This window comes from Haemaphysalis longicornis, unplaced genomic scaffold (assembly GCF_048455015.1).
Source record: "Haemaphysalis longicornis isolate Haplotype H1 unplaced genomic scaffold, Haemaphysalis longicornis Haplotype H1 scaffold_6, whole genome shotgun sequence".
Taxonomy (NCBI): domain Eukaryota; kingdom Metazoa; phylum Arthropoda; class Arachnida; order Ixodida; family Ixodidae; genus Haemaphysalis; species Haemaphysalis longicornis.
Window position 1 is genome coordinate 191,345,774 of NW_027526407.1, and position 18,488 is coordinate 191,364,261.

Below are 18,488 nucleotides of genomic sequence, written 5' to 3' on the forward strand. Positions count from 1 at the left end.
AGGAGCACGTTCCACTTGGCGTCACAAGGTGGCCTCCTGCTGTGCGTATGTGCGGACCGTCCCATCTGGTCATAACTTTCTTCGGTGTAGACGCAAATGGTCCGCTCATTACCGAATAGTCAGCTCCCGTGTCTACGAGGGCGACTACGTCAAAGCCGTCGATGGACATTTTGACGTCAGATGCAGTCTTCCTCGAGCTCCGGGTTCATCGGGGCGTCGTATCTCTGCTTGTACGTGTTGACGGTCGGGCACTGTGCATCGTCGTTGTCGTCGTCTTCTCAACGGACGTCTCGGTCAGGTCGGGTACGCGTCGCGCCGTGTAGCTGTCGTCGTGTTCAGGAGTCTCGTTAGGGCTAGGTCGGGTCGTCGGGTTGAGGGCATGTCGTGAATGATGGTCTTCAGCGAGTAGCTGCGTCGTTGGAGGGTTTTTATTTTTCCGCCGTGGTGCAACTTTACCTCCCGAAGTTGCTGCTTTTAGTTTCCCCGCGTGGGCTGGGGGACCTTACACGTGAGAAGTGAGCAGTGCTGCGGCGTTTCGGTGACTGATACGGGTAGGGAGACGGTGAACGGTTGAAGCGGGCTGGTCCTCGGTTGGTGTTGGAGAGGTATTCTTTGATCTCAGCAGGGCGCTGGCCGTATCGGGGGCGTGGGGCGTCGACGGAGAACCCTCGCAAACCGAGCCTCTTGTAGGGACAGCGACGGTAGTTGTGGTCGGCCTCTCCGCAGTGGTAGCACAGCGGGCGTTTATCGGGCGTTCGCCACACGTCGGTCTTAATTGGCGTCCGGTATTGGTCTACAAGGCGTCGGGCGGGCGGCATTGGACGGCGGTACGGCTCGGCCTCTTGACGACGGGTTGGAGCAGGGCGGGGTTAACGAACAGCTGAGGAGTAGGTCATGGCTTGTGGTTCGCGGCGTGCTTCCGATGGCGTAGAAGTTCCCAGTGCGTTTTGGACTTCTTCTCGGATTACATCGGTCAGGGAAGCCACTTGAGGTTGCGGCGTCGTTGGAAAAAGCTTCCGAAGCTCCTCCCTGACCACTGCTCGGATGGTCTCTCGCAATGTATCAGAGCTTCCATTTGCGGCACCGATGGTCTCCGAGAACAGCGCGTTGACAGGGCGGTCGGACTGCCTCGTTCGAATTTCTAGCGTCTTCTCCATCGCGGCCGCCTCAGACGCGAATTCCGCCACTGTCTTCGGAGGGTTACGGACTAGACAAGCAAAAAGCTCTTGCTTCACTCCTCGCATTAGAAACCTGAGCTTCTTTTCCTCGGTCATTTCAGGGTCCGCACGACAAAAAAGTCGCTTCATGTCCTCAACGAAAATCACGACTCCTTCGTTAGGGTGCTGCGTTTGAGTTTCAAGCAAAAGCGCAGCTCGCTCTTTTCTCGCCACGGTAGTGAAAGTCTTAAGGAACTCCATTTTGAATTGAGTCCAGTCGGTCAAAGAGCTCTCATGGTTCTCGAACCAAGTTTGAGCAGCATCTTCTCAGTAAAAGAAGACATGCCGGAAAGTTTCTTCGTCGTCCCACCTGTTGAAGATGCGGACGCGCTCCAGCTTCTCCAACCATTCTTCGGGGTCTTCAGCGGGGGCTCCCCGGAACGATGGCGGTTCTCGGGGCTGCTGCAGGATGATTGGCGACGTTGTTTCTTGCACCATGGTGTTGGTTGCAGCGTTCCTTCTCTTGGGCCCTTCTGGCAGAAGACCGAACTCGGGTAGCAATCCTTGCAGTCGGGGGCTTTCTCTGGTTGGACTGGCTTGGCGGCTTCGAGATGTCGTATAGGGCATAAAGACTTAGTACCCAGCACCTCTACCAGATGTCACGAAGACAAGGACGACGCAGTTGTCTTGAAGGAGAAACAAGTTTATTGGAGCGAACGTGTGCTCCCCTAACAACTCAAAAGAATACAGAGGCGGCGAAGCAGCGGTCAACAAAGTGACTTGTGTCGGCGAGCGTCGCAGAATCGAATGCTCCGGCGTCCGCACTGCAGGCTTTTTATCTTTCGGCGCACGTGGTTCTCGAAACGTCGATTCACATCGAGAACATAGTAGATCCAAGAAGATTATTCTGGGCTGTTCACGTTAGATCAGAATGCTCTCCCTATCACGACAGATAACACATGCGGCACAGAAAGAAAGAATGGAACACGCGCTTCCCTTGGCGCAGAGATAACACAGACCGGCGCAGCCGGGCGGTAAAAGCAAAACACAAATACACAAACCCAATGTATGGTTCGCGGCAATATTCGCCTTTGCCAGCCGTAATCTGTCGAAGGCGGAAAAAGTACTCAGCCTGTGGGAAATAGTGTCTCGCAAATATATGAGTCATTTCAAATTTCTGGCAATACATGTATACAGCGTTCAAGGTTTTGCCCGATCACCATGCGCTGTGTTGGCTGGCCGATATAAATGACCCATTTATTCCCAAGTAATTCTTGTCCTCTAAAGTACAAACTAAAACATCAAAAAATTGTAGGACAAAACCAGCACCAAGAAATCTATCGCAGGTTTAAACCAACTCAAAATAAAAAAATAGTGACTAGGACAGATATATTGGTAGAAAAAAAACTTATTCGATGTTGACAAAAAATAAAAAAAATCACACTTCACATCCAAAGGCACTTCTGTCTACAACCACAATAAAATAGTCATATACACCAGAGAAATTTTTTTAAATCTAACGTTATGAATGTGAAAATGCTAAAAAGGTTGAAGGGCATTATGTAACAAAAACACACACAAAATACTTGCAAAACACTACACTAAGAATGTCATTAGACGAGAATCGAAACTATGCAAAATTTGTTGGTGCATTTAGCAGGTCTACTGACATGCACCGAAATTCGTATTTTGTTAATAACACAGTGATCGAAAACGTTTCTACGCGAAAATATCTGGGTGTCTGTTTGTCGGCCAACCTTACGTGGAATGAACATATTGATGCTATAATTTCCAAGGCAAGTAAAACACACGGTTTCATCAAACAAAATTTGTGTGTAGCTAGTCAGTCAACGAAACTTCTAGCTTATACTACAATATTTCGATCCAAACTTATTTCGATCCTCGGAAGCCAAACCAGGCATACTTAACAGACAGACTGGAGGCTTTGCAAAATAAAGCGGCACATTTAGTTACTAGGAACTATTCCCGCACACCTTGCATAACTGCCAATAACGAATCTCTACTGCTGCCCTCCCTCGAAACACGATGAATACTAGCATTACCATCTCACTTCCACCGGCATTATTATAGTGCGTTGTCATTTGCTGCATCGCATAATAAACCTGCCACCGCATTTTTCCACGTCTAGATCACCCTTTCAAAGTCCCCTCTTGTTTGCCCGTACTAATCGTCTTCGTAAATCCCCGTTGTTCTTGGACATCTTTTATTAGAATCGATTACCAGAAGATATTGCCACAATTCAAAATCACAATTTATTTGTTAGTGTGAGGATTGGCCATCATTGCTGGAAACAGGGGACCACGCGCTGGCGCACGAAGACGTGAAGGAGGAAGAGGGCTGGAGGTGGAACGCCGTTCCGGTGGCAGCGGAGACTCGGAGCTGACGAGCGGGCAAGGACCGGGGGCGGACCCGCAGTTCCTCTGATCCCGTTCGAATTGTTCGAGGCGTGTGAGTCGGGGCTCGCCAACCCGTGTGGGCCCCGCAGACGCCCGGGGCGCGATCGTGCGACTGGCCGAGGCTCGGGATCACGGCCCAGGGCGGAACCAGCGCTGCACCCAGCACGTAGGACGTGGTGCATCTTCTTCCGTCTCGTTCGGGCAGAGCTGGCGACAAACGGCCAGCGCTCGACCGTGTCTCGGACCGGCGACGACCCGCCATCGACGTCGCCGAACATCCACCATCGAGGCGGCTGTGAGAACGTTTTTTCCCCCTTTATTGAACGCTGGTTAGGGGTATCGGACTAGTGTCTTGTTGCTGTTGTGCTTCGCTACTGTACTGTTTTTCCGCTGTCTCGTTTTCTGGTGGCGCTGTTGATATACTTTCTTTTCTCTTCCCTCTCGAGTACCGTTCTTACGCGTCGTACACCCACAAGGCCAAACGAGTTCATCACGGTTAGCCATTTGAAGCGATTTTTATGTATAGATAGCTAAAATTATCATAGCCTTGAACCATGTTCTATGTGCGCTTGAATTGTATTTCTTTTCAATTTACTGTTTTGTTTGGTTGCTTTTCTACCTATTCCTCTTACATGCCCGCTCTTGACTGTTTTCTCTTGAATTGAAATGTATCCCACACACTGCCGGACCCCCCCCTATGTAATGCCCTTCGGGGCCTTTAAGGTATCTCATTAAAAAAAGGCCTGAATGTGAGGCGCATCACTCCAAAGTTTAAATGGCCCCCAATTGTGATCGAGATATGAAGCTGTGACTATAAAAACATGCATGCTGAAACCCTCCGACGCAATGTGCGCGAAGAGTTGTCGGGCTTTCAGAAGGCGGCACGTCCATATTGCAGTCCTCTTGCAAGTGACGCGCTTCAGAAATACCACTAGAATAATCGCTCACCTCTGAGATCTCGTGGTGAGCATCCATATTTTCCTGCGTACCGCGATTTCAAACGCTTCACCTCCTGAAAAGGGACGTTTGCCGCATGAACGAACAGCCTTGTTCGTACCGGCGGATCGGCGCTTTGCAAATCACTACAGCAGCAGTTGATTTGACAAGTGCCACCTAGACACTGCAACCGAGAAAATTCACGGGCGCCTGGTTCGTTATCGCTGTGGCGTAAGTTGGCTCATTTCCAGATATTGTCGTCTACGCGGACCAGATCGTTCAGAGGACCAGCCCTCAGTGTTTACTCTAGCAATTCCAATTATTTCTGCAATGAGACCCTGTTGTCTTCGGGGTGTTCTGCGTGATACCTTCTCCACGCGCCACAAATTCCGTGCTCTGGATATTCATCTTTCGACCAGAAAGTAACACCGCCTCTCAGCCACCGTTGACCGTAGCCACGAAAAAATATTCTCCACCGCCAAAAAACTAGTTGGTACGGCCCACGGGGATGAGGTCGCCAGTCAGCGCTTATACATGCATCGGCCTGTTCAAATGCTTAAAACACAGTTGAAATGGCAAGTGACAATTTTCATACAATTGAGCTAGTTAACACCCTCGCCACGGTTCTGAATATGAGTGCCGATTTAAAAATGTCCTCAGCAAATTCAAACCTGAACTAGTTTGTCCCACATGACTCCATCTACAGCGCAGTCCTTGTTTGTGTACATTCTACTTCGCTTTAGCTTGATTCAAATATCAACTCGGATGGGAGCTTACGTTATACTTCGACCGTCCGATGACTTTGTGTGGCGTTGTATGTGAGTGTTTGTGTCTGCTTAGTGTTTGTTTTAATATATCACTTTCGTCGGACACAAATTTAAAGCAGCGTTCATTTTAATTCCACTGTCACATGACGTCATATTGAGTATGCACTTTTTAGAAAAGTGTGGCGCAACCGACGATTGCCGAAGTGTTTGAATACAACCAAATGGTTCTCTCTTGCCTTAACTTTTAGGGAGCTGTCATAATACAACATCCGGCACGTTGACCGTATTCGACGACGCGGTTCTTTTAGGACTGTGCGCCGGGTTTGCGCCAGTAGTGGCCGCATAATGTACTCCTAACTGATTACACGCTATATATAATATTATTACGGTGTCCTGCGCTAAAAAATAACATTGTCATTCCTCGCTGCTTTTCTCCCGTAGAACATGGGCGTTCTGCACGGTTCGGGATAAAAACGCAGCTCCGCCTACAGTGATACTATGCCGGCTGAAGCTCGGCCACCAAGATGAATACGTGACATGTGCGGTGGCTGTTTTAAGCAAACCGCCACCGCACCTGTTGTGTCGCATGGGATACCACACAATAGATTACCGAATGCCACACAAGGCAAACGCTGTTGTATGGCGTCCGTTTGAGATGTCATCTTTATTCACTCCATGTATTACGAATTAACGATAAACTAGCTCTTAGTAAATACAAAGTGGCTTCACAACAAATAGGCTGAGTGGCGGCGAGTAACGTTCAACCATATTTATATTGATATCACTTTGCTTGTTCGAGCCCTCAAGTTTATTTTGCTTTGCATAATTCTTTGGAGAAATATTTGCAACAATGCGACACTGGTAATGAATATAATTTTTTTCTTTTGTGGAGTTTTAACCACAACAACCAACTCTCGATTGCAGAGAACCCTGCCAGCACCAACACGTAATTTTAACGTTTTGAGCGCAGTCATTAAAACAGCAAATAAATTTATCTGAGCACAACTGAATGAACACTATGCTCGTTTATTATATAAAAAAATACATCACTTTATTTACGTTGACCAACACTTGGCAGAATACTTTTTAGGCCGATGATATGGAGCGCAAGAATAAAAGCTGATTTTTGTAGTCCTTACTTTTAACAATGTTTAGAAATAATGTTTTTTACTTGTCTGTTTTCTAATTGAAATAAAATACTGCTCCGCAATTGCTTTTCGCAAGCGACGCTATAACAAAGCAGCCGAAATATCTTGAAAGAGCGTATAGCGCCAGGTTTTTAAGTTTAACGATTTTACGCCAGGGCAACTTGGTTTTTCTCGTATTTTGTACCGACTCCATCAACGTTTCTACGAGACTCGTTTTCAAGAAGCTAAGAAACACTACTCCGCCTGCCGTGAGGTCTGCCAGCTCATGAAGCAACCTACAGGTATTCATTGAGGGCCTTCGCATTCCATACGTATGCCTACGCCACATTTTCAAAAAGGATAAGTTGAAATGCGTCGAGCGTTTTTCAAGTCAGCAGCCGGCAGTCACTGGATAATTGTGTGTGTCATGTACCAAAAACACATGTGCAAGCGACTGTTTTCCCATCTGCTACAGATTGTCAGGTGGCACTTTTTTTTTCTCGGCTTTCTTAAACTGCGCCTTGGTGCACTCCGTTTGTTATAAGATATCCCGACCAAGAATTCTCTGCGGATATCATCGAAGAGCTCTTTCCTCTCTGTGGATGACTGTACCCCCACAGAATGCCATAAACCCGGGAACCAATGGCGCGACTGATCAAACACCGCGTACACTGAAACACATGTTGGCCATCTACGTATTCGCAGGGCACAAAAACAGGCATACTTTGTTATCTTTCATCATATCAGCATAGAATATTGCTAAAAGGGAGGTCACTGGTACGCACCTTATATTTTTTCCACACGGGACCACCAAGCAGCTTCCTCAACAACATCCTACCCTTTCCTCACAACCATGATGCTTACATAGCTAAGACTATCTCTCAAGGTCAAGAAGTTTTCCGACATCACCGACTACGGTCACTGAAGTCTCAGGTGAAACTCAAGGCACGATATGACTGACGCCATGCACCAGCTTCACGCATCACCGATCCTAAAAGGGTGTTGACAAGGTTACTCCGACGCGGCTTGTGTCGGACTTTTTTATCAGCCCACACCGCCCAATCATCGTTGTTTGAAGGTTGCGTGATCCTTAACATAAAAACTCATTCAGGCTTGCGGGAACGGCGGTTTTTTTGACAACATTCTACGATGACGAAGGACCGTTGCTCTAGCAAGACTGCAGTTGTTCACGTTACCCGCCATCAGCCTTACAAACAAAGATAGCTTCAGGTCGCTGGATAATCTTCAACTCACCCCGGGAGAGTTTTAGAGCGCCCTAAACGACATATGTTGTCCCGGGTTAGTATCGTAAAGTAATTGGCCAAGCCAATTTTAGATGGGTAGAAAATGAACTTAGTGTGGTTACTGGGCCAGCCGCTTCCCCATCGCTATAAAAAAACCCATTTTGTCACTGTAAAAAAACCCATTTTAACTAATAGATGTCAAGATGTACTTTGATTGCATTGCAAATTCACATTGGGAACAACTTTTACCTAACGCCTACGCCAGGACTGTAGTCCTCGACAGGGGGTTGAAGCTGCTATATAGTAAGATGAAAAATGTTATGTTGTGCAACTCTTCAACATAAACTACGACGAGGGAGCGGATAGCATGCAGCCCGCGAAGGCGCTCTAATGTCCGCCTTTTAGATGTTAGAAAAAGATTACTCAACCTTCTTACTCATGCTTTCCCTTCTTTCTGCGGCCTCGTAACAATACTGTATACTCCATGATGGTATAATAACAAGGCTAATTGCCGTATTGACTCTTGGTCGGAAAATGTTTTGACTGGGTGTGGGGTTTTTTCCTCATTTGTTTAGTACTATCACCAGTACGCGACGGGCGAGTATTTATTTGAAATTTTTGCAACACTTTTCTCTTTTTGCAGGGCTGTAAATCGTACGGACGCTTAGCTACTCAGCTCTCCGCACCTGCCCCCAGCTCTCTTCACAACCTAATATACACTGTCGAGGCGTTCGATCTTGAATATTAGCTGGAGCGTCGCCATGTAGGTCGTGGGTCGTCACCCTATTTTTCGCAAGTCTGCATACTGACTCAAGGTCGGTAACTTTTAAAAGGCCCTTCAAACACTCTGAATCGCAATTATTTTGTATGAAAAGAACCCACCGTCTGTGTGAAAGTGAAAAGGGTCCGCTAAATGCTACTCGTCTTAGTCAGCCCCAGGTATAGGTCAGTCTATGTTATTTCGACCACTTTCTTCGGTCCTTCATTAACTGACCTCATATACGCCACACACATCGCACCGTAACAATTGCCGCATTCGAAATAGGTTTTGAAATCCTGCTTTTAGGGAGCCATGCTCGTGGCACTTGCATCGGGGCAATAAAACTATCTTAACAGCAACTGCTTTTTCTTGATTAAAAAATTCCGCCCTTTGTGCTTCCTGCAAAATAACGTAAAATGCAAAAAATATTTGTAGGCAGCAAAAAATGTATACAATTCGTCACAAGTGTGTGTTGCCTAAGAGCCGATATTCTGTAATTTTTTTCAACAATCTTCTTCGCGGTTTGCTACATATTTGAGAAACCTTAATATTAGTTTTTATTGTTTCCAAATTTTTTGTGTTTAATTTTGTGCACTCGTGGATAATTGAAGCATTTCTGCTTTTCTTAACGGTAATGCCCATCTGCGATCAATATTGAAAAAATGATCTTTTGTATAGAACATGATGATCTTTCTGTTGTTGTTCTCGCGTAACGGTCGCAAATATCTGGGTTGAAGAGCATGTTAGTACGCGGTTTTCAGAATAGTTATGTGTGCATAGCTAACTTTGTGCTAAAACAATTTCTTCTTTCTATGAAAGAAATTCCAAGTTAAATCCCTAAAAATAATATAAATTTCGTCATACTTCGACACCATGAAACGTTTGTTTAGTGAATCAAAAATGAAAATCGTTGTGCTTCGAGTTCCCACATTTGTCTGCCGGTAATAAACAGGAAAAGAATTGCCATATTTCAACAAATAAACTTGCTGTTCTTTGCAAACTATTATATCCTGTTTTTATACATATCTATTGAAAAAAAATATATCTAACAAACTATTTACCAATTACAACACTTGCATGCAGTTATCGAAGCCAACAAAAAATACCGTGAGGCGCGAATGCCAATTAGGCGAAGGACTTCAGAGAACGAAACAGTATGCTGATGGGGTTTTTGTACCTGCATAAAAAGCACAAAATTTAAAAATTTATTTCCCTTTATGCTTACCAAAAAGCAATCAGCATTTCCTGGCATGCCAACTTAGATTTACACAAAAAGTTGTTTACCTAGCGGAAAGTATAGTCAAACTACAAGTATGCAAGCCTTTCGAAGTCGTGGAAATTCATTGGAAATTTATTATTCTCTCCTAAATAAAAAAACAATGCTGGTCGGGAAAGAGGGTTGTATATCTGTGGGTTTTAGGGAACACGTAAGCAATTTCGAATGCTTAAAAACACCCACAATTCTCTCTTCCCGGCTACTAATGCAGCTTTTATGCACACCAGCAGGGTGTGTTTGCCTTGGTAGCAATCAAATACACCCACGGGAATTGGGGTTGCACAACATAAGACTCATATTTTGTGCGCTTAAGATGAACGTTATGGAATACCAACTAGCCCGAACGCAAGCCCTTCTTCAAATAAGACTCATGTTCGCAAGCTGTGCCAGTTTCTTTAATTTCAATCGCGGAAGCTAATGTTATGAAAGGAGTATGTTGCTGAGTGTTTATTTTAATTTTTCATTCAAAGAACGAGGTTGCAATCAGTTTGAATAATTTCCGCGCAAAATGAAACACGCAAAATTTTCTTCTTCATTCAGGGGGTTTGCAAAACAATTGCGCTAACTATAGGCCTATATCTGTCCAACCAGTGCTATAAGTATATTTATAGCACTGCGCAGCCAGACGGCACAGCCAGCACCCCGCGCCGTCGGGCGCACCCGTGATCTGCTCTTGAGCGATGCGACAGCGGGATCCAACCATATTCACTGGCGAGGACGACACTGATGTCGAAGACTGGCTGTCATCCTATGAGCGTGTGAGTGCCTACAACAAATGGAATGATCCGACTAAGCTGCATAACGTGTTTTACGCCCTTGATAAGCTCGCCCGGCGGTGGTACGCGAACAATGAATCAGACATTACTACCTGGTCTGCCTTCCGCACCCGCTTTGTGGCAGCATTCGGCCGCCCAGCTGTACGCAAGCTCCATGCCGAGCAGCAGTTGCGTGTACGCGGCCAACAAGCTGGGGAAACATTCACCAGCTACATCGAGGACGTGGTTGACTTGTGCAAGCGGGTTGACCCGTCGATGACGGAAACGGACAAGGTCAGGCACGTCCTTAAAGGAGTGGACGATCACGCGTTCCAGATGCTGCTGTCCAAGGATCCCCAAACGATAGCCGACGTTGTACGTTTGTGTCAGAGCTTCGACGAGCTTCGAAAGCAACGGGCCCTAACTCGGCAAGCTTGCGCTCAAGCCGAGCCCCTGTCGAGTTTGGCTGCGACCTACACAAACGACCCGATGCTGTTCACCCGGATAAAGAATTTTATTCGGGAAGAGGTGGCTCGCCAGGTGTCCCTCCTGCCGTACACCACGAAACTGTCGTCCCCTCTAGCTCCTGCACTGAGGCACGTGATACAAGAAGAGGTCGCTGAGGCACTACCAACTGCCCACTACCAGGCGCCGGTCGCCGGCCCCATAACGGGCGCCGAAGCTGCATGGAGGTCACCTCTGCTGCCTGCTCCTTCGGTCAACCCTCGAGTGCTGCACCCACCTGCTCCACCAGCCCAGCCTGGTGTGCCACTGCGTCCATTGCAGACATCTCTGATTCCGAATGTCGTGCCGGCGAGCCGTCTTCAAACGGCTGTGGGTAGTCCTCCTCCCACGCGCACGTGGCGTACGCAGGACAATCGTCCTATATGCTTTGTATGCGGAATTGCTGGACATGTAGCTCGCTACGGCCGCCGTCGTACGCCGCCTCCGAACACCTTCCAAAAGGCTCCGTACTACGACCCCGCTTACGCCCTGCCGTATATTGTTCCGCAGCCAATGTATCCAGTCGCCTCTGATCCGCCGATGACGTCGCTGCCGCCTCACCGCTCTACTACGTCCGCCAACCGCCGATCTCCTTCTCCACGTCGTCGCTCGCTGTCGCCTATGCGGCGCTGCTCGGCCAGCACTGGGGAGGAAAACTAACACCCGCAGTTCCCGAGGCAAGAGCTGCGTCGCCCTCGAAAGCTAAAAGTCCTCACGTTCCGCCCGAAAATGTTATTGATGTGTTTGTTGAAGGTATTTCCACTACTGCCCTAATCGACACTGGGGCTGCTGTTTCTGTCGTTCATGCCGACCTATGCCGCTCAATTCGGAAGGTTCTCATGCCACTTTCCAGACTATCCTTGCGCACCGCCAGTGCACAACAGATTATGCCCATAGCAGCATGCACGGCCCGTGTCGTTATTCAGAATATTCTCTACACCGTTGAATTTGTCGTGTTGCCGTCTTGCTCTCATGATGTAATCCTGGGTTGGGACTTTTTGTCGCGCCATCATGCCGTCATACGGCGTGCACCTGCCGAAGTCGAGTTTTCGCCTCTCTTGGAAGATTTTTTCTGTGCTCCCAACGCCCAGCTGGTCATCGCCGAAGACACTGTCGTCCAACCCCGTTCTTCCGTTCTAGTTCCTCTTTGCTGCACATCTATTCCTGAGGCCACGGTGCTTTTTACGCCATCCGACATTTTCTTCCGCCGCAGATGTGTTCCGCTACCCCTCGCCCTTTTGACGACTCGCAATGGCGCGAGTGCAATGATGATTACGAACCAGTCGACAACTTCGTGCGCCCTTTTACACGGCGAAACACTCGGCTTTGTAGAGCCGGTCGATCCCCGTCGTGTTACAGAGCTTCTTGATGATGCGCTCCATCTCCAAGTTGACGAGCTGAGCGCTACTTCGCCATGCCCACGGGACGAAACATGTCCCGAGATTTTCTGCTGCTCAATCGACGAAAATTTGGACGCCACCCAACGAGCGCAGCTTACTGCACTTCTGAGCCAGTTTTCTTCGTCTTTCGATAGTGGGCAAAGTTCTCTTGGCCGCACGTCCGTTGTGAGCCACGCCATCGATGCTCGCTCGCATGCCCCGCTTCGACAACGACCGTATCGTGTATCACCGGCAGAGCGACGCACCATTGAAGACCACGTGAATGACATGATTCAGCGGGACATTATTCGTCCCTCCAAGAGTCCCTGGGCGTCAGCCGTGGTTCTTGTGAAAAAGAAGGATGGGTCCATTCGGTTTTGCGTCACTACCGCCGTTTGAACACCATAACCCGCAAGGACGTGTATCCCCTCCCCCGCATCGACGACGGCCTCGACTGTTTGCCGGGAGCAGAATACTTCTCGTCGCTAGGCCTTCGCTCAGGGTACTGGCAGGTACCGATGGCGGAAGCAGATCGAGAGAAAACTGCTTTTGTTACCCCTGACGGTCTTCATAAATTTAATGTATTGCTTTTCGGGATTTGCAACGCTCCTGCCACCTCCGAGCGAATGATGGACAGTATTTTGAGCGGATTAAAGTCTTTGCTATCTGGACGACGTCGTTGTTTTCTCTTCGGACTTCAAAACGCACCTCGGCCGCCTGCGGCAAGTTTTGACCTGCCTTGCAAAAGCTGGGCTGCAGCTGAATCTGAAAAAGTGTCGTTTTGCTGCGCGCAAACTGAGAATCCTGGGACACGTCGTTTCGAAGGACGGGATCCACCAAGATGATACGAAGCTGAGAGCCCTAGCCGAATTTCGAAGCCGACCTCTATAAAGGCGCTTCGGAGCTTTATCGGTCTTGGCTCGTATTTTAGACGCTTCGTACGCAACTTCGCCAGCATAATTTTGCCTTTAACTCAGCTCCTCGGTGCTGCCAGTGACATATCTGCATGGTCACCCTCCTGCGATGAAGTATTTGTGAGGCTACGGTGCCTACTCACATCCCCGCCGATACTGCGGCACTTCGACCCGTCCGCCCCAACCGAGGTCCACACTGATGCTAGTGGGATCGGCCTCGGTGCCGTGCTTGCCCAACGAAAGCCCGGTTTTGACGAGTACGTCGTAGCATACGCGAGCCGTACGCTGGCGAAACCCGAGTAGAACTACTCTGTAACAGAGAAGGAGTGCTTGGCGATAAATTGGGCACTGGGCAAGTTCCGCCCGTACTTGTATGGTCGCCCATTCGATGCCGTCACCGATCATCATGCACTCTGTTGGCTCTCCTCGCTCAAGGATCCATCGGGTCGTCTTGGTCGGTGGGCTCTTCGACTGCAAGAATACGACATCCGGGTCATTTACCGTTCAGGTCGCAAGCACTCTGACGCTGATGCTCTTTCACGCTCACCAGTGCCTGCTGAAGTTTCCTCCCTTGCCTGAAGTGGCAGTGACTTACGTCTGTCGCCTCTTGCAGTCAGCAACATGTCAACCGAGCAACGCAAGGATTCGTGGATTGCTTCTCTTATTGGGATGCTCTCCGGTACATCGCCTGCCAGGGGATCTCGGGCCCTACGCCGGCAGGTTTCTCACTTTGCCCACCGTGACGAGCTACTCTACCACCGCAACTACTGCTCCGACGGCCGAAAGTGGCTGCTGGTCATACCCCGTCATTTGCGCAGCGACATATGCACCTTATTTCACGCTGATACAAGTTGCGGTCATGCTGGCGTACTAAAGACCTATGAGCGTCTTCACCTGCGATATTACTGGCGTGGCATGTATACCTTCGTCCGCAAGTACGTGCGCTCTTGCCCTGAATGTCAATGTCGAAAATCGCCGCCGCCCCGCCTTGCCGGTCCTTTGCAGCCACTACCATGCCCAGCAAAGCCATTCGAACGTGTGGGCATCGACCTGTATGGCCCACTTCCGTCTACTGCAGCAGGAAACCGATGGATCATTGTCGCCCTGGATCACCTTACTCGGTACGCCGAAACAGATGCTCTTCCGGCCGCCACGGCTCGCGACGTAGCGTCCTTCCTGCTTCGCCGCTTTGTTCTTCGACACGGGGCACCTCAGGAGCTTCTCAGTGACTGAGGGCGGGTTTTCTTGTCTGAGGTTATTGAAGCACTGCTCTCTGAGTGCCACGTCGTTCATCGGATTACCACATCATACCATCCACAAACGAACGGGATCACGGAACGCCTTAATCGCACCCTTGGTGACAGGCTCTCCATGTACGTGTCTGCCAACCAATCGAAGTGGGACCTCGCACTCCCGTTTGTAACATTTGCTTACAATACGGCAACGCAGACGATCACGGGATTCTCGCCGTTTTTCTTGTTGTATGGGCGAGAGCCGTCCTGAAAACTCGACACGATACTCCCCTACAAGCCCGACGCAACAGAATTTACGCCGATTTCATACCTTGCTCGTCGCGCCGAGGAATGCCGTCAACTGGCCCATTCGTTTACATCGACTGATCAGCAGCGCCAGAAGTATCGCCACGACGAATGCGCCAAAGTTCGCAGTTTTGATCCCGGCTCCCTTGTGTCGCTTTGGGTGCCCTGCTCAACACCCGGTCTCTCCCCAAAACTGACCACCAAGTACCATGGCCCGTACAGAGTCATTGAGCGGACTTCACCCGTCAATTACCTTGTGGAACCAGTTGCTAAAACTACAGATCATCGCCGCCGAGGGCGTGAAATTGTTCACATGGATCGGTTAAAGCCATACTACGACCCTCTAGTTTTGTCGTGCCCTTGAGTAGCCAGGATGGCTCCATTTGCACCGGGGGCAATTGTAACGAGAAGAGTAACGCTGCACAACAATATTGGATGCCGAAGCGCCATTTGCCCAGTCGGGTATGCCCTGAGGATTATCATCAAGATGGCGAAGGCCCGACTCGGACGTTCACGCTCACGAGCTCATACCTGCTGGACCTACGCTCAGCCCGAAACCTTACGCTACGCCTTAAATAAACCCCCACGATCAACTACCATTGTGACTGCTATTCCACTTTACAGTAAGGACAAATTCTGGCGTGACCTAACAACTTGAAAGCAAACGTCTGTCAGCTCAGCAAGACTTGCACAGAAAAATGAGAGGAGTAATACAAATGGAGAAGAAGCAAGCTTTTGGATTAGAGCATAAATACGAGTAGAAGATACCACTGTTCAATTATTAGAAGGAAATGAATGTGGGCTGACCAGAAAGTTATGCAAAATGACAATGGCGGAGTACCTGGGAGACTCGGTGAACACCGAGAGGCGGGCTACGAAAAAAGGAGGGCCACGTAGTTGATGCAGGGACGGAATAGGAAAACTCCGAAGTAAAGACGGAGTCCAGTGACGTAAGGCAGAAGCTGTTATGGGTGGATTGAAGAGCTCTTATTTCTGTAAAGGACCTAAATACGGTGGTGCTGCTGCTGATGATGATGATGAGTATTATGGTGATGATGATGACACATACAACAATCAATAAACCCATTAAAACCATTAGTAAGGCTCAGAACAGTACTCGCGGGCTTATCACCACTGTGCTTCCTGCAGACCTTAAAATAACCAAATTGTCCACAAAAGCATAATTTTCTTTAATACATTTCTGTAAAATATTTGCGCATGACTTCTTCCAGTGTACGCTAGGTATTGCTGAGTTCTTAAAAAAATGTAGTAAGAATTTGGCAAGAATCTACACCAAGATACTACAGAACATAGTCTGTTTTGTATTTACGAATGCTTTGACTACCACATATGGCAACTCAAATATATACGAACTAGTTAACCTTGGCTTCTATTTTTCTCATGAAATTTTCCTGAATATTTCTTTATTCTCAATAAAAATTACGTGTCAGCTTAATGTATAGCCTCTTTGTGTTAATCACGGTGCACGACAAGAATAAAGTTTGAATTGTTTATTTAATATTTATGTTAACATTAATACAAGCCTTCAATTGAAAGTACTTCTTCAGTAGACAGGCGACATAGCACGAATACTGTCATGGCAATTTTACAATGACTCTCTGCAACTCTCTAAACTTGACGCGAGCAAGGAATTTTATGTCCTTAAATTTAAATAAAAAGCAGGATGTTCAGCGTAAGAAACAAACAAAATCGTTCACCAAATAGGTCGATTGTGTAAAACACGCCATCAAAGTAAAGAGAGTTAATGCGCAACGTAATAATTAACATCTTCGGCGAAATACTCGCGTCTCCATTTCAGCGACAGCACGTGCTGACCGATTCATTTCCAGTATATTGTCTAAGGCCTAGAGCACTCTACGCGATTATACAAAATAAAAACGCGTTGTAGCTCAAACCAACCCCAGCTCGTTTAAATGGCGCTGTGCCAGTGTACTGTGCGATAACAAATTTTGGTTCATTGCTCCTGCCCAGCAACACGAATACATGAACTACACTGGTTATCCTATATAATAGCATTATACAAGGCACTGATTTTCATACCCCCGCCGCACCCCCCCAAAATAGCAACATTTTTACTAGACTCTCATGGATCAGTTCATTCAGATGACACTTTATCCAAGTGAAGTAAAAGAAAAAAAATAACTATGCAGAACAAAAACTAAGAAATAGCCTCGAATATAAAGTGTGATAATTTGTGAAAAACCACTATGTACCTTTTTATTTTATTCAATTAAACCACAATAGAGAAACGCTGTCTGAAATTACAACAGAATGAAATACTACAAACAGTTTTGTTATGTAAATCTAACGTTTGTGTGACTGCGTGGGGATCAGTTTCATTTGTTTTGAGCGCAACATTTGCGCTCATGTGTGTTTCAAACAAACCTAGCATGACATTTCTCCCTCGTTTGACGGACAACCAAAAAGGTAATGAAATTCTGTCTTAGCAGTTTCGCAAATTCATGACTGCAATCGTGTATGATCGTATAAATACGAAGCTATGGGACAAGTTTTTTTCGTTCTTGTTTTAATATAAATCGTTCCCTCTCGCTACCCACGAGAACCAAATTAATCAGACGTGATCCGCTTACAAGCGCGTTTTTCGTCTGCGAACAGGACCTCCACTCCCAACTATTTCCAGAAATCAAGTACTGTATATAGATGAGGAATGTAAAGACGTTGGTAAGCTGATGTATAGTAGTGCAGCCTGAAACGATAGCTATGTGCATTTATAGTACGCTTCTGAATATTGTCGTGGCCAAAATTATTTTAGTTGATCATTTTCTTAATGGGTATTGTGTGGCATAAAATGGAAGCAATTTTGTCATTGTCTATAGCTTAGGAGTGTGAATGCAAAAAAAAGTATCTCCGTATTTATGTGTTCCAAACAACCTTTTGCCTATAAAAACCATTCTACTGGGGGAAGGATTAGCAACCCTAAACTAGGGATGGAAACTACCCCACGAGGACATCAACCTGGAGGTGCGAAATAAAGTGGTAACGAATATTTACGCGGAGGCATGAAGTAGTTTAAAAAAATAGGCCGACCTAAATAGGCGGTCCCTGGCACTTTTAGGCCGCAAAAATTTTGAAAACCATAGAGACTTTGAATGTTTCACGCTTTGCTATTTTTTATGCGTGCAGCACCGCCACAGTCATGCACTGCATGGACGAGGCAGTGCAACCCGAACGAACATTCTGCATATGGTCTGAGCATTCGAACATATACATAATGTTGGATGAAGTGCAAGTAAAACTTGAATTGATCTTGTGATCATAATTACAGGCCGTGCTTTTTCCAATGCAGTCTGTGTGCACGTACCTGGAAGTGTTGAATCTGGGACGGGAGCAGCTGGCTATGACGGGTTGCTTTAAAGGACCTGTTTTAACATGCACTAAAGTATCTTTTAAATTACTATTTTTCCGGTAGGTAACCGTTGGGGCTTCTCGGTATGACTTTTTAAGTCCGTCGTTACTTGCTAAAATGGGGTAGTATTTCCGCCGGATGTTGTTTACGTTAGGGAGGGCGTTTAAATTTTCGTTGTCATTGCAGGCGGCCTGGTGCTTTCGTTTGGTTGCTGTTTGTTGAGCACGTCGTCCTTTTAAGATTAGATGCACTTTGGAAAGCCTGATCGTTCAAGATTTTGGGGTGGTTCCTGTTTATAAGGGTGGACTTGAGCCCGTCCTAATGCT